The sequence below is a fragment of the Pseudorasbora parva genome, chromosome 23 (assembly GCF_024679245.1).
Source record: "Pseudorasbora parva isolate DD20220531a chromosome 23, ASM2467924v1, whole genome shotgun sequence".
NCBI classification, from domain to species: Eukaryota; Metazoa; Chordata; class Actinopteri; order Cypriniformes; family Gobionidae; genus Pseudorasbora; species Pseudorasbora parva.
In genome coordinates this window covers 21,317,889-21,335,171 of record NC_090194.1, presented here as the reverse complement: position 1 = coordinate 21,335,171, position 17,283 = coordinate 21,317,889, and the positions used below count along the sequence as shown (strand labels likewise).

Here is a 17,283-nt window from a genome sequence, read left to right as displayed (position 1 = left end):
TGTCTTGAGGTGGTTTATGATAATAATAATAATAATAATAATAATAACAGCTCTGGAATAATGAGGGAGAGTCTTCCAAACATGCCTGGCTCGAGGCAGTAATTCAAAGATCTCCTGTGAGAAATCCATCACCTCAGCATGATTTCAACTGAATCTATAATTCAAAGCGCATACTGATGCTCTATAAACACACTATGACTGGCTGAAATAAAACAAAAAACAAGCAGGCAGGTTTAATCATTTAAATTTCAGATGTGAAAATGTAATTATAATCTCAATGCAGCAGAGTCATGGACCGTCTCAAAAAGTAGCGAAACAAAACACTACAATTAACACTTTGGAGAAAGTACTTAATACTTTACGTTAAAATTCTGTCCAGTTGATAATACCTAGGATATCTAAATCAACTGCAGGTTGATCCTTTTCCCTTTTTAGCACCTAAACTCTGGAACAGTCTTCCTAGCATTGTTCAGTAAGCAGAAACACTGTGTCAGTTTAAATCTAGACTAAAACACATCTATTTACAATGGCATACACATAAAACATTTTTAACTTATATTATTAAAATCAATTGACTGATTGTTAGGCTGCAATAACTAGGTCAGCCGGAACCGGGAACACTTCCCATAACGCCTGATGAACTCTTTACATCATAAAAAAGAGTGGCATCTACGCTAATGTCTCTCTGTTTATCCCGAGGTGTATTGCAGTCAGCCGGATCCAGATCAGATGGTGGACCTGCACCCAGACATGACCAGAGCATCCATGAAGTGTCTGCTGAGACAGTGTGAATTAGTGTCTCCTCTGAATGTGCCTTACAGTCACATCATCATAAATAAACCCGTCTCCAGCGTAGGGATGGGTACCGAAACCCGGTATTAAACGGGCCCCGGGGCTGAATTTTGAAAGACCGTTGTATCGATAAGCTCGGCCGTTATCGGTTCTGCTTTCGGTACTTTTGAAAATACACGTGACGAGAGAGAGAGAGAGAGAGAGAGAGAGAGAGAGAGAGAGAGAGAGAGAGAGAGCGCAAACGACAGCCCTAATGAGTGATGACAGACGGAGGACAGAACTAAACATTCAAACATAGCCTGGTTATACTTTACACTAGATTGTGATAATGTGCTTTTATTTTAGATTTTGGCTTCTTTGGCAAACATTTTGGCTTTAGATTTTGGCAAAGAATATAATTTTAATATTTATGTCTAGCGCAACTTTATGTCTACCCTTTGCAGCGGTAGCCTACGCTGTCATTTCTCTCTATAACTCAAACGTAATGACAGAATCAGCACGATCGGTGATTGTTGTGAAATACAGTCTAGCAACTGCTGGTAAATTGTGGGATGCGTTTAATAATAAAAAGAGCGATTAAAAGCACAAAAATGTGCGCAAGAGATTGTTCCCAAGTCGGCGCGCGCTCCGAAACAGCCCACCACGAGACGAGCAAGTTTCACACTCGCGTCTAAACGATCAAATGTACAAACATCTATGTCAAAATGACCGGCTTGGAGAGTCTCTTAAACACAGTTTGTGTCTAAAATGGACGTAGTTATTATGGATAGTTGGGAGAAAATGTAGTCCATCTGCCTATTATCAGTCGCCTATAGATCTGAACATCTGTCTTAAAGAGGCAGCGGTGTAAATAAACATGCTGACGAATACCTGCGAATTAAACAACCAAATGCAAAGAGAAAATCACTCGCAGCTCTTGAATGAATAACTTCAGCTTTAATAAGCATTAATTTATCCTATCTATGATAAACTATGCAGTGTTACTTTACATTTGATTATAGAATTCTTCCTGAAATTAAAGCACTATGGCCTATATAATGTATATCTTTGTTAATTTTGTATGTGTGTGTGTGGGAGGGGTGTGTGTGTGTGTGTGTGTGTGTGTGTATATATATATATATATATATATATATATATATATATATATATATATATATATATATATATATATATATATATATATATAGTAAATCTCAAAAAGTACAGATAAGAATACCGTTAAAGTACCGGACCGATAAGCAGTATCGTTAAGAGTAGTAATACCGTTAAAACCTTAACGATACCCATCCCTACTCCAGCGTGACGACTCCGATCTTTCGAATATTCAGATTTAATAATTGTTTTCTCGCCAAGTTATCCTAAATAAACCCATCTCCGGCGTGATGACTCCGATCCTTCAAATATTCATATTTTTGTTTAATCAACGCGGCATCGTCAATAAACTCGTCTCTGGCGTGATACCTCGAACTTTCGAATATTCCAATCTAATATGATTACTGACCTGTAAGGTTGGCAGAATATTAATCACCCCGACTGAGTCTGGTTTCTCCCAAGGTTTATTTTTCTCCATCATGCCCTGATGGAGTTTTGGTTTCTTGCCACTGTCGCCTTTGGCTTGGCTTGCTCAGTCTGAGACACCAAAATTTCGGTGTAAGTTATTCAACTCAATATCCAAATAAAATTAATTACTCAATGAACTATATCAACTACATGACTGATCTGCCCACATTGTCGCTATATGATAAATTGAAATGAGCTGATGACATCAAATTTTGTTGCAATATTGTCCTGTTTAACACTGTGAAGCTGCTTTGAAACAATCTTCATTGTAGAAGTGCTATATAAATAAATAGACTTGACTTGACCTAGCTCAACTGTGGCTATGGCACTGAAGTGGCAGTTTAGGATAAACCCAGACTGCAGCGGATGTCAAATAACTTTTGTCTGTTTAATACTTTTAAAGACATTAAGTATTAATTATGTTATTGAAATATTGTAGGGTGGTCATTTGAACTACACAAATGAACATTTTAAAAAACAATATGCAAAATCAAAATTGAATAGCTCCTTAACAGATAAAAGTGCACCTCGCACTTAACAGCTCCTTAAGTGAAAAGTGCGTGCAACCTATCGGAAAGCCCTGATGAGTAATTAGTTGGCTTAAAAATTATAATTTCATTATTTTACTAAGCAGAAAAAAATATTTATGTAAAGAAATATAGTAAAATAAAAATGGCTTAAAAGTGCACAAATTTTCTTAAGTGGAAGAAAGCCAAGTTTTCCCCCTTCACGCGCAACCTATGGGAAGTGTGGATGAGTCATTAGTTGGGTTAGTAAAATAATGAAATTATAGTTTTGAAGTAGAAAATTATATTATGTAAAGAGATATAGTAAAATAGAACCCCCGGCCCCCTCAGACGATATCATCGTCCATCGAGATGTTTTACTGTAAACATTGTCAACTGCCAATTTTTAGGGGACATCGCCCAACCCTAATGCCTAAATTAACTGCATTTAGAACTACTGTTTGTATTTTAGTTAGTGTGCTAGTGTTAGTGTAAGCTGTGTAAAACATGCAATTACCTGCTCAATACTGAGTATCCAGATGGTATAAACAAAGATAACTGCTCCTGAATCTTTCCATGTGCCTATAATCTGCACTTGATGAGCAAACTACTGTCTGTATGTGTGTTTGTGTGCTATAATGCAGCGCATTTGTTTAGAATGCCGATAGGATGCCATTTATTTGTGCTTTTTATCGGATCGAAAAAATGCAAGTAAAAGAGAGGATTTCTGAGCAAGGGAAGATTGGGGGAGGGGGCGTTTGCTACGCCATGACAGTGCCACGGTATTTACTGTGGGTTATATCTCATACATTTTCCATTCTCAGAATGTCTGTTTTCAGTTTACTTACATCAACAAAACATCCCACTGGAAAAAAGCAAAAAGGAGTAGCATTTGAAACTAGCCTATGCTATTCACACATGCTTCCTAGGTTGTGAAACAGCCATTATGTGAACGTGGAGTTTTATTATTATGTTAGCATAATAATACCCCCCCCCCCCCCCAACACAAACACACACACACACTATAATGTTATGTATGGATTCATGCATCAAAATGTTGCAATTTAGTTTTTCATGATCGTTTTCCACCCTCTCTCTGACAATTACACAGGCTGCTTTTGCAACTTTAAGATGTAAAGATATGTAAATGACTGTCATGACTGGCTAACCTGTTTCCATGTAAAATGAGAAATGTCATAATCAAAGGTTGCTGTCGCATCAAGAACAGTATGAAAATATAGCTGCAAGCAGCAATTGTCGGGGCCAAGCGAAAAGAAGACCCTAAGACATGCCAGCATAGCTAGCTGGGAGTGTAAGACCAACTGCAACAATGAGCCATTAAAGACTTAAGTTGATTTTAGGCAAAAAAGCAGTACAATTTTAAATAAAGTCAATAATAATGATTTAATGGTTTATCATTTTCGACCAAAAGGTTGCACTGTTACGAAACTGATGTGGCGTAGTCAAACTGAGGTGGAAATGACACATGCAAAGTTTGGTGTCAATATGTCAAAGCATTGCAGAGATACAGCCTCAAGAGTCATTTTTGCATCATAGCTCAACTCTGTTGCAGTGGTATATGACAACTCTTTTGTTTATCAACACGAAATCCATAATTATTTGTTCACATGGTCTGAAGACGATACGATTCAATTTTGGTGAAAATTGGACAAACGGTCTAGGACGAGTTTGAAAAAGTATGTTTTTAACCAATAACAAGATAGAGGGCAGAGAGGTTTGCCAAATATGGACAAAATTGGTATCCATGTTCTCGGCAGGAGCCAATGAATGTGACCAGTCTCATTACAATAGGCTAATTTAATCAAAAGTTATTAACATTTTGTACACCTTATTACAACTTTTGACCACAAGGTGGCGCTGGCCGAAAACTTTTTGAGTACCTTCAGGGCATGGAGCAGAAGACACATACTGAGTTTTGTAATGATACACTAATGCATTCGTTAAGTGTAACATTAGCATTTTATACCCAAATACTGCATTGAAGTCAATGGGTATTTCATGTTTTGTTCTATTATAGCGCCACCAAGAGGCACAATCCCACCATTTTTTTAATTTTTCCTCAGTATGAGCCCATACATATACGTGTCGAGTTTGGTGAAAATATCTCATTTTGTTTTGGAGTTATAAACATTTACATGAAAAAACACGAAAAAAATGACTGACACCTGACTTTGATTGGATTTTACTACCCCTTACTATCAATATTTTGACATTTGGGCATTAGTATATAGCTATCGACCTATGTTTCCGAACTTCTGAGGCTGGTTTCGTCTCGATCGGACTAGCGGTTTTGAAGATATCAGCTAATGTTTTTTAAGCACTAAATTACAACGCTGTGCAAACCATATGCCGAAACCTGGCAAGTCTGGTATTGTTGGACTCGGCAAGGATTCAGGAGACAAAAAAAGTTACTCCCATCCAAATATGTCAACCACACCCAAAGATATAAGCTTTTGGGGAAAAAAATTCTCCACTAGGTGGCGCTGTTTCGAAACTTCTCAGGCTACTTCAGGGCATGGTGCTGATGATACATACCAAGTTTCGTAACAATCCGTTCATGCGTTCATAAAATACAGCATTTTAGCACATAATTCAAAATGGCCGACAGCCAAAAAGGCAGACCTAGTAAACTTGGATATCAGTTGACTCGACATGACTCCCTGTATCTAAGGAGATACATTTTATGATTTTTGGATAAACGGTTTAGAAGTTATAAGCCAAAATAGCCCTTTTTTGAATCTCCGGACCAGTAGGGTGCACTGCGCCGAAACACTGCATGTTGCCTCAGGTCATGCTTGTGATGACATGTACCAAGTTTGGTTTGAATACGATAAAGCGTTGTGGAGATATAGCCTTTAGTGTGCTTTTGCAACGCTCTACGTAAAATTTGTTCGCACATGTATCGTAAACGATTTGAAGAATCAACTTGAATTCCATAACTTTTTGTCACCATGGTCTGAAGATGATCTGGTTCAATTTTCGTGCAAATCAGACGAACCGTCTAGGACGAGTTCGAAAAAGTAGTTTTTTTGGAAAATTAAAAATGGCGGGTAATTTTTATGACGCAAAACGACGTCATAGGGTGCAAACGAATCGGCTTGAGCCAAGGAGTCAGAGGAAATTTGGATTTTGTTTCTAGCCCTTTTAGTTCAGGAGTTATTAGCATAAACATGAGTGCAACTTTGGACTGTTGGTGGCGCTAGAGGGATTGAGTTAGAAACTCAAAATTTGCTATATTGACAGTTGTGACTGTCCTTTATATGTGTGCCAGATTTCATCATGTTCCCGCAAGCGGTTCTATGGGCTGCCATTGACTTGTGAGCGGAATAATAATAATAATAATAATAAATATAGCTGCAAGCAGCCATTATCGGGGCCAAGCGCAAAGAAGAAGACAAGACATGCCAGCATGGCTGGAAGTCTCAAGCCAACTGCAACAATGAGCCATTAAGGACCTATTAAGTTGATTTTAGGCAAAATAGCAGTCAAATTTTAAATACAGTCAATAATAATGGTTTAATGGTTTATCACTTTCGACCAATAGGTGTCACTGTTACGAAACTGATGTGGTTTAGTCAGATTGAGATGACAATGACACATGCAAAGTTTGGTGTCAATATGTCAAAGCATTGCAGAGATACAGCCTCAAGAGTAATTTTTGCATCATGGCTCAACTCTGTTGCAGTGGTATATGAAAACTGTTTTGTCTATCAATCCGAAATCCATAAGTATTTGTCAGCATGGTCTGAAGACGATACGGATCAATTTTGGTGAAAATCGGACAAACGGTCTAGGATGAGTTTGAAAAAGTAGATTTTTAACAAATAACAAGATGGAGCACAGATATGTTTGCAAAATATGGCAAAATTGGTATCTATCTTCTCGGCATGAGCCAATGAATGTATTATGACCAGTCTCATTACAATAGGCTAATTTAATCAAAAATTATTAGCATTTTTGTACATTTTATTACAACTTTTGACCACAAGGTGGCGCTACCCCGAAACTTTTTGAGTATCTTCAGGACATGGAGCGGAAGACACATACCGAGTTTTGTAACGATACGCTAATGCATTCGTAAATTATAGCATTAGCATTTTAAACCATAATACTGCATTGAAGTCAATGGGAATTTCATGTTTTGTTTTATTATAGCGCCACCAAGAGGCACAATCCCACCAATTTTTTTATGTGTCCTCATAGTGAGCCCATACATATGTGTGTCAAGTTTGGTGAAAATATCTCATTTTGTTTTGGAGTTATAGACATTTATATGAAAAAACACGTAAAAAAGGACTGACACCTGACTTTGATTGGATTTTACTACCCCTTACTATCAATATTTTGAGATTTGGGCATTAGCGTATAGCTATCGACCTATGTTTCCGAACTTCTGAGGCTGGTTTCGTCTCGATCGGACTAGCGGTTTCGAAGATATCAGCAAATGTTTTTTAAGCACTAAATTACAACTCTGCGCAAACCATATGCCGAAACCTGGCAAGTCTGGTATCGTTGGAGTCGGCAAGGATTCAGGAGACCAAAAAACATACTCCCATCAAAATATGTCAACCACACCCAAAGTTATAAGCGTTTGAAAAAAAAAATTCTCCACTAGGTGGCGCTGTTTCGAAACTTCTCAGGCTACTTCAGGGCATCGTGGTGATGACCCATACCAAGTTTCATAACAATCTGTTCATGCGTTCATAAAATACAGCATTTTTGCACATAATTCAAAATGGCCGACATCCAAAATGGCCGACATGGTAAAATTGGATATCAGTCGACTCGGCATGACGCCCTGAATCTAATGAGACCAATTTTATGATTTTTGGATAAACGGTTCAGAAGTTATAAGCCAAAATAGGCATTTTTCGTATCTCCGGACAGGTAGGTGGCGCTGCGCCGAAACGCTGCATGTTGCTTCAAGTCATGCTTGTGATGACATGTACCAAGGTTGGTTTGAATACGATAAAGCGTTGCGGAGATATAGCCTTTAGTGTGTTTTTGCAACCTCCACGTAAAATTTGTTTGTGCGTTTATTGAAAACGATTGGACGAATCAACTTGAATTCCATAACTTTTTGTCAACATGCTCTGAAGATGATCTGTTTCAATTTTCGTGAAAATCGGAGCAACGGCCTAGGAGGAGTTCGAAAAAGTAGGTTTTTCAGAAAATTCAAAATGGCGGGAAAATTTGCATACCGGAAAATGACATCATAGGGTGAAATCGAATCGGCTTGAGCCAAGGAATCCGATGAAAAAAGAATTTTGTTTCTAGCCCTTAGGGGTCAAAAGTTATAAGCATAAATATGAGTGAAACTTTGGACAGGTGGTGGCGCTAGAGGGATTGAGTTAGAGGCACCAAATTTGCTATAGTGACAGCTCAGACTGGCCTCTATGAGTGTGCCAAATTTCACAACTTTTTACCATACGGTTCTATGGGCTGCCAGAGACTCCTATGGCGGAAGAAGAAGAAGCAGAAATATAGCTGCAAGCAGCCATTATCGGGGCCAAGCGCAAAGAAGAAGACAAGACATGCCAGCATGGCTGGAAGTCTCAAGCCAACTGCAACAATGAGCCATTAAGGACCTATTAAGTTGATTTTAGGCAAAATAGCAGTCAAATTTTAAATACAGTCAATAATAATGGTTTAATGGTTTATCACTTTCGACCAATAGGTGTCACTGTTACGAAACTGATGTGGTTTAGTCAGATTGAGATGACAATGACACATGCAAAGTTTGGTGTCAATATGTCAAAGCATTGCAGAGATACAGCCTCAAGAGTAATTTTTGCATCATGGCTCAACTCTGTTGCAGTGGTATATGAAAACTGTTTTGTCTATCAATCCGAAATCCATAACTATTTGTCAGCATGGTCTGAAGACGATACGGATCAATTTTGGTGAAAATCGGACAAACGGTCTAGGATGAGTTTGAAAAAGTAGGTTTTTAACAAATAACAAGACGGAGGACAGATAGGTTTGCAAAATATGGCACAATTGGTATCCATGTTCTCGGCATGAGCCATTGACTGTATTATGACCAGTTTCATTACAATGGGTTAATTTAATCAAAAGTTATTCGCATTTCTGTACATTTTATTACAACTTTTGACCACAAGGTGGCGCTACCCCGAAACTTTTTGAGTATCTTCAGGACATGGAGCGGAAGACACATACCGAGTTTTGTAACGATACGCTAATGCATTCTTAAATTATAGCATTAGCATTTTAAACCATAATACTGCATTGAAGTCAATGGGAATTTCATGTTTTGTTTTATTATAGCGCCACCAAGAGGCACAATCCCACCAATTTTTTTATGTGTCCTCATAGTGAGCCCATACATATGTGTGTCAAGTTTGGTGAAAATATCTCATTTTGTTTTGGAGTTATAGACATTTATATGAAAAAACACGTAAAAAAGGACTGACACCTGACTTTGATTGGATTTTACTACCCCTTACTATCAATATTTTGAGATTTGGGCATTAGCGTATAGCTATCGACCTATGTTTCCGAACTTCTGAGGCTGGTTTCGTCTCGATCGGACTAGCGGTTTCGAAGATATCAGCAAATGTTTTTTAAGCACTAAATTACAACTCTGCGCAAACCATATGCCGAAACCTGGCAAGTCTGGTATCGTTGGAGTCGGCAAGGATTCAGGAGACCAAAAAACACACTCCCATCAAAATATGTCAACCACACCCAAAGTTATAAGCGTTTGAAAAAAAAAATTCTCCACTAGGTGGCGCTGTTTCGAAACTTCTCAGGCTACTTCAGGGCATCGTGGTGATGACCCATACCAAGTTTCATAACAATCTGTTCATGCGTTCATAAAATACAGCATTTTTGCACATAATTCAAAATGGCCGACATCCAAAATGGCCGACATGGTAAAATTGGATATCAGTCGACTCGGCATGACGCCCTGAATCTAATGAGACCAATTTTATGATTTTTGGATAAACGGTTCAGAAGTTATAAGCCAAAATAGGCATTTTTCGTATCTCCGGACAGGTAGGTGGCGCTGCGCCGAAACGCTGCATGTTGCTTCAAGTCATGCTTGTGATGACATGTACCAAGGTTGGTTTGAATACGATAAAGTGTTGCGGAGATATAGCCTTTAGTGTGTTTTTGCAACCTCCACGTAAAATTTGTTTGTGCGTTTATTGAAAACGATTGGACGAATCAACTTGAATTCCATAACTTTTTGTCAACATGCTCTGAAGATGATCTGTTTCAATTTTCGTGAAAATCGGAGCAACGGCCTAGGAGGAGTTCGAAAAAGTAGGTTTTTCAGAAAATTCAAAATGGCGGGAAAATTTGCATACCGGAAAATGACATCATAGGGTGAAATCGAATCGGCTTGAGCCAAGGAATCCGATGAAAAAAGAATTTTGTTTCTAGCCCTTAGGGGTCAAAAGTTATAAGCATAAATATGAGTGAAACTTTGGACAGGTGGTGGCGCTAGAGGGATTGAGTTAGAGGCACCAAATTTGCTATAGTGACAGCTCAGACTGGCCTCTATGAGTGTGCCAAATTTCACAACTTTTTACCATACGGTTCTATGGGCTGCCAGAGACTCCTATGGCGGAAGAAGAAGAAGAAGCAGAATAATAAATATAGCTGCAAGCAGCCATTATCGGGGCCAAGCGCAAAGAAGAAGACAAGACATGCCAGCATGGCTGGAAGTCTCAAGCCAACTGCAACAATGAGCCATTAAGGACCTATTAAGTTGATTTTAGGCAAAATAGCAGTCAAATTTTAAATACAGTCAATAATAATGGTTTAATGGTTTATCACTTTCGACCAATAGGTGTCACTGTTACGAAACTGATGTGGTTTAGTCAGATTGAGATGACAATGACACATGCAAAGTTTGGTGTCAATATGTCAAAGCATTGCAGAGATACAGCCTCAAGAGTAATTTTTGCATCATGGCTCAACTCTGTTGCAGTGGTATATGAAAACTGTTTTGTCTATCAATCCGAAATCCATAACTATTTGTCAGCATGGTCTGAAGACGATACGGATCAATTTTGGTGAAAATCGGACAAACGGTCTAGGATGAGTTTGAAAAAGTAGGTTTTTAACAAATAACAAGACGGAGGACAGATAGGTTTGCAAAATATGGCACAATTGGTATCCATGTTCTCGGCATGAGCCATTGACTGTATTATGACCAGTTTCATTACAATGGGTTAATTTAATCAAAAGTTATTCGCATTTCTGTACATTTTATTACAACTTTTGACCACAAGGTGGCGCTACCCCGAAACATTTTGAGTATCTTCAGGACATGGAGCGGAAGACACATACCGAGTTTTGTAACGATACGCTAATGCATTCTTAAATTATAGCATTAGCATTTTAAACCATAATACTGCATTGAAGTCAATGGGAATTTCATGTTTTGTTTTATTATAGCGCCACCAAGAGGCACAATCCCACCAATTTTTTTATGTGTCCTCATAGTGAGCCCATACATATGTGTGTCAAGTTTGGTGAAAATATCTCATTTTGTTTTGGAGTTATAGACATTTATATGAAAAAACACGTAAAAAAGGACTGACACCTGACTTTGATTGGATTTTACTACCCCTTACTATCAATATTTTGAGATTTGGGCATTAGCGTATAGCTATCGACCTATGTTTCCGAACTTCTGAGGCTGGTTTCGTCTCGATCGGACTAGCGGTTTCGAAGATATCAGCAAATGTTTTTTAAGCACTAAATTACAACTCTGCGCAAACCATATGCCGAAACCTGGCAAGTCTGGTATCGTTGGAGTCGGCAAGGATTCAGGAGACCAAAAAACACACTCCCATCAAAATATGTCAACCACACCCAAAGTTATAAGCGTTTGAAAAAAAAAATTCTCCACTAGGTGGCGCTGTTTCGAAACTTCTCAGGCTACTTCAGGGCATCGTGGTGATGACCCATACCAAGTTTCATAACAATCTGTTCATGCGTTCATAAAATACAGCATTTTTGCACATAATTCAAAATGGCCGACATCCAAAATGGCCGACATGGTAAAATTGGATATCAGTCGACTCGGCATGACGCCCTGAATCTAATGAGACCAATTTTATGATTTTTGGATAAACGGTTCAGAAGTTATAAGCCAAAATAGGCATTTTTCGTATCTCCGGACCAGTAGGTGGCGCTGCGCCGAAACGCTGCATGTTGCTTCAAGTCATGCTTGTGATGACATGTACCAAGGTTGGTTTGAATACGATAAAGCGTTGCGGAGATATAGCCTTTAGTGTGTTTTTGCAACCTCCACGTAAAATTTGTTTGTGCGTTTATTGAAAACGATTGGACGAATCAACTTGAATTCCATAACTTTTTGTCAACATGCTCTGAAGATGATCTGTTTCAATTTTCGTGAAAATCGGAGCAACGGCCTAGGAGGAGTTCGAAAAAGTAGGTTTTTCAGAAAATTCAAAATGGCGGGAAAATTTGCATACCGGAAAATGACATCATAGGGTGAAATCGAATCGGCTTGAGCCAAGGAATCCGATGAAAAAAGAATTTTGTTTCTAGCCCTTAGGGGTCAAAAGTTATAAGCATAAATATGAGTGAAACTTTGGACAGGTGGTGGCGCTAGAGGGATTGAGTTAGAGGCACCAAATTTGCTATAGCGACAGCTCAGACTGGCCTCTATGAGTGTGCCAAATTTCACAACTTTTTACCATACGGTTCTATGGGCTGCCAGAGACTCCTATGGCGGAAGAAAAAGAAGAAGAAGAAGAAGAAGAAGAAGAAGCAGAATAATAAATATAGCTGCAAGCAGCCATTATCGGGGCCAAGCGCAAAGAAGAAGACAAGACATGCCAGCATGGCTGGAAGTCTCAAGCCAACTGCAACAATGAGCCATTAAGGACCTATTAAGTTGATTTTAGGCAAAATAGCAGTCAAATTTTAAATACAGTCAATAATAATGGTTTAATGGTTTATCACTTTCGACCAATAGGTGTCACTGTTACGAAACTGATGTGGTTTAGTCAGATTGAGATGACAATGACACATGCAAAGTTTGGTGTCAATATGTCAAAGCATTGCAGAGATACAGCCTCAAGAGTCATTTTTGCATCATGGCTCAACTCTGTTGCAGTGGTATATGAAAACTGTTTTGTCTATCAATCCGAAATCCATAACTATTTGTCAGCATGGTCTGAAGACGATACGGATCAATTTTGGTGAAAATCGGACAAACGGTCTAGGATGAGTTTGAAAAAGTAGATTTTTAACAAATAACAAGATGGAGCACAGATATGTTTGCAAAATATGGCAAAATTGGTATCTATCTTCTCGGCATGAGCCAATGAATGTATTATGACCAGTCTAATTACAATAGGCTAATTTAATCAAAAGTTATTAGCATTTTTGTACATTTTATTACAACTTTTGACCACAAGGTGGCGCTGCCCCGAAACTTTTTGAATATCTTCGGGACATAGAGCGGAAGACACATACCGAGTTTTGTAATGATACACTAGTGCATTCTTAAATTATAGCATTAGCATTTTAAACCGTAATACTGCATTGAAGTCAATGGGAATTTCATGTTTTGTTTTATTATAGCGCCACCAAGAGGCACAATCCCACCAATTTTTTTATGTGTCCTCGTAGTGAGCCCATACATATGTGTGTCAAGTTTGGTGAAAATATTTCATTTTGTTTTGGAGTTATAGACATTTATATGAAAAAACACGTAAAAAATGACTGACACCTGACTTTGATTGGATTTTACTACCCCTTACTATCAATATTTTGAGATTTGGGCATTAGCGTATAGCTATCGACCTATGTTTCCGAACTTCTGAGGCTGGTTTCGTCTCGATCGGACTAGCGGTTTCGAAGATATCAGCAAATGTTTTTTAAGCACTAAATTACAACTCTGCGCAAACCATATGCCGAAACCTGGCAAGTCTGGTATCGTTGGAGTCGGCAAGGATTCAGGAGACCAAAAAACACACTCCCATCAAAATATGTCAACCACACCCAAAGTTATAAGCGTTTGAAAAAAAAAATTCTCCACTAGGTGGCGCTGTTTCGAAACTTCTCAGGCTACTTCAGGGCATCGTGGTGATGACCCATACCAAGTTTCATAACAATCTGTTCATGCGTTCATAAAATACAGCATTTTTGCACATAATTCAAAATGGCCGACATCCAAAATGGCCGACATGGTAAAATTGGATATCAGTCGACTCGGCATGACGCCCTGAATCTAATGAGACCAATTTTATGATTTTTGGATAAACGGTTCAGAAGTTATAAGCCAAAATAGGCATTTTTCGTATCTCCGGACAGGTAGGTGGCGCTGCGCCGAAACGCTGCATGTTGCTTCAAGTCATGCTTGTGATGACATGTACCAAGGTTGGTTTGAATACGATAAAGCGTTGCGGAGATATAGCCTTTAGTGTGTTTTTGCAACCTCCACGTAAAATTTGTTTGTGCGTTTATTGAAAACGATTGGACGAATCAACTTGAATTCCATAACTTTTTGTCAACATGCTCTGAAGATGATCTGTTTCAATTTTCGTGAAAATCGGAGCAACGGCCTAGGAGGAGTTCGAAAAAGTAGGTTTTTCAGAAAATTCAAAATGGCGGGAAAATTTGCATACCGGAAAATGACATCATAGGGTGACATCGAATCGGCTTGAGCCAAGGAATCCGATGAAAAAAGAATTTTGTTTCTAGCCCTTAGGGGTCAAAAGTTATAAGCATAAATATGAGTGAAACTTTGGACAGGTGGTGGCGCTAGAGGGATTGAGTTAGAGGCACCAAATTTGCTATAGTGACAGCTCAGACTGGCCTCTATGAGTGTGCCAAATTTCACAACTTTTTACCATACGGTTCTATGGGCTGCCAGAGACTCCTATGGCGGAAGAAGAAGAAGAAGAAGAAGAAGAAGAAGAAGAAGCAGAATAATAAATATAGCTGCAAGCAGCCATTATCGGGGCCAAGCGCAAAGAAGAAGACAAGACATGCCAGCATGGCTGGAAGTCTCAAGCCAACTGCAACAATGAGCCATTAAGGACCTATTAAGTTGATTTTAGGCAAAATAGCAGTCAAATTTTAAATACAGTCAATAATAATGGTTTAATGGTTTATCACTTTCGACCAATAGGTGTCACTGTTACGAAACTGATGTGGTTTAGTCAGATTGAGATGACAATGACACATGCAAAGTTTGGTGTCAATATGTCAAAGCATTGCAGAGATACAGCCTCAAGAGTAATTTTTGCATCATGGCTCAACTCTGTTGCAGTGGTATATGAAAACTGTTTTGTCTATCAATCCGAAATCCATAAGTATTTGTCAGCATGGTCTGAAGACGATACGGATCAATTTTGGTGAAAATCGGACAAACGGTCTAGGATGAGTTTGAAAAAGTAGATTTTTAACAAATAACAAGATGGAGCACAGATATGTTTGCAAAATATGGCAAAATTGGTATCTATCTTCTCGGCATGAGCCAATGTATGTATTATGACCAGTCTCATTACAATAGGCTAATTTAATCAAAAGTTATTAGCATTTTTGTACATTTTATTACAACTTTTGAGCACAAGGTGGCGCTGCCCCGAAACTTTTTGAATATCTTCGGGACATAGAGCGGAAGACACATACCGAGTTTTGTAATGATACACTAGTGCATTCTTAAATTATAGCATTAGCATTTTAAACCGTAATACTGCATTGAAGTCAATGGGAATTTCATGTTTTGTTTTATTATAGCGCCACCAAGAGGCACAATCCCACCAATTTTTTTATGTGTCCTCGTAGTGAGCCCATACATATGTGTGTCAAGTTTGGTGAAAATATTTCATTTTGTTTTGGAGTTATAGACATTTATATGAAAAAACACGTAAAAAATGACTGACACCTGACTTTGATTGGATTTTACTACCCCTTACTATCAATATTTTGAGATTTGGGCATTAGCGTATAGCTATCGACCTATGTTTCCGAACTTCTGAGGCTGGTTTCGTCTCGATCGGACTAGCGGTTTCGAAGATATCAGCAAATGTTTTTTAAGCACTAAATTACAACTCTGCGCAAACCATATGCCGAAACCTGGCAAGTCTGGTATCGTTGGAGTCGGCAAGGATTCAGGAGACCAAAAAACACACTCCCATCAAAATATGTCAACCACACCCAAAGTTATAAGCGTTTGAAAAAAAAAATCTCCACTAGGTGGCGCTGTTTCGAAACTTCTCAGGCTACTTCAGGGCATCGTGGTGATGACCCATACCAAGTTTCATAACAATCTGTTCATGCGTTCATAAAATACAGCATTTTTGCACATAATTCAAAATGGCCGACATCCAAAATGGCCGACATGGTAAAATTGGATATCAGTCGACTCGGCATGACGCCCTGAATCTAATGAGACCAATTTTATGATTTTTGGATAAACGGTTCAGAAGTTAAAAGCCAAAATAGGCATTTTTCGTATCTCCGGACAGGTAGGTGGCGCTGCGCCGAAACGCTGCATGTTGCTTCAAGTCATGCTTGTGATGACATGTACCAAGGTTGGTTTGAATACGATAAAGCGTTGCGGAGATATAGCCTTTAGTGTGTTTTTGCAACCTCCACGTAAAATTTGTTTGTGCGTTTATTGAAAACGATTGGACGAATCAACTTGAATTCCATAACTTTTTGTCAACATGCTCTGAAGATGATCTGTTTCAATTTTCGTGAAAATCGGAGCAACGGCCTAGGAGGAGTTCGAAAAAGTAGGTTTTTCAGAAAATTCAAAATGGCGGGAAAATTTGCATACCGGAAAATGACATCATAGGGTGAAATCGAATCGGCTTGAGCCAAGGAATCCGATGAAAAAAGAATTTTGTTTCTAGCCCTTAGGGGTCAAAAGTTATAAGCATAAATATGAGTGAAACTTTGGACAGGTGGTGGCGCTAGAGGGATTGAGTTAGAGGCACCAAATTTGCTATAGTGACAGCTCAGACTGGCCTCTATGAGTGTGCCAAATTTCACAACTTTTTACCATACGGTTCTATGGGCTGCCAGAGACTCCTATGGCGGAAGAAGAAGAAGAAGAAGAAGAAGCAGAATAATAATAATAGGAACACTAACGATTTCAATAGGTGCCTCCGCACCTTCGGTGCTTGGCCCCTAATAATAGGAACACTAACGATTTCAATAGGTGCCTCCGCACCTTCGGTGCTTGGCCCCTAATAATAGGAACACTAACAATTTCAATAGGTGCCTCCGCACCTTCGGTGCTTGGCCCCTAATAATAGGAACACTAACGATTTCAATAGGTGCCTCCGCACCTTCGGTGCTTGGCCCCTAATAATAGGAACACTAACGATTTCAATAGGTGCCTCCGCACCTTCGGTGCTTGGCCCCTAAATATAGCTGC

At 38.8% G+C, this 17,283-nt stretch overlaps 1 protein-coding gene across 4 annotated transcripts in view; it reads right to left on the bottom strand.

The window, feature by feature from the left end:
* The window catches only part of psd3l (pleckstrin and Sec7 domain containing 3, like), a 189,029-nt gene that overhangs the window by 29,278 nt on the left and 142,468 nt on the right, over nt 1–17,283 (bottom strand). The gene's annotated exons all lie outside the window — the stretch shown is intronic.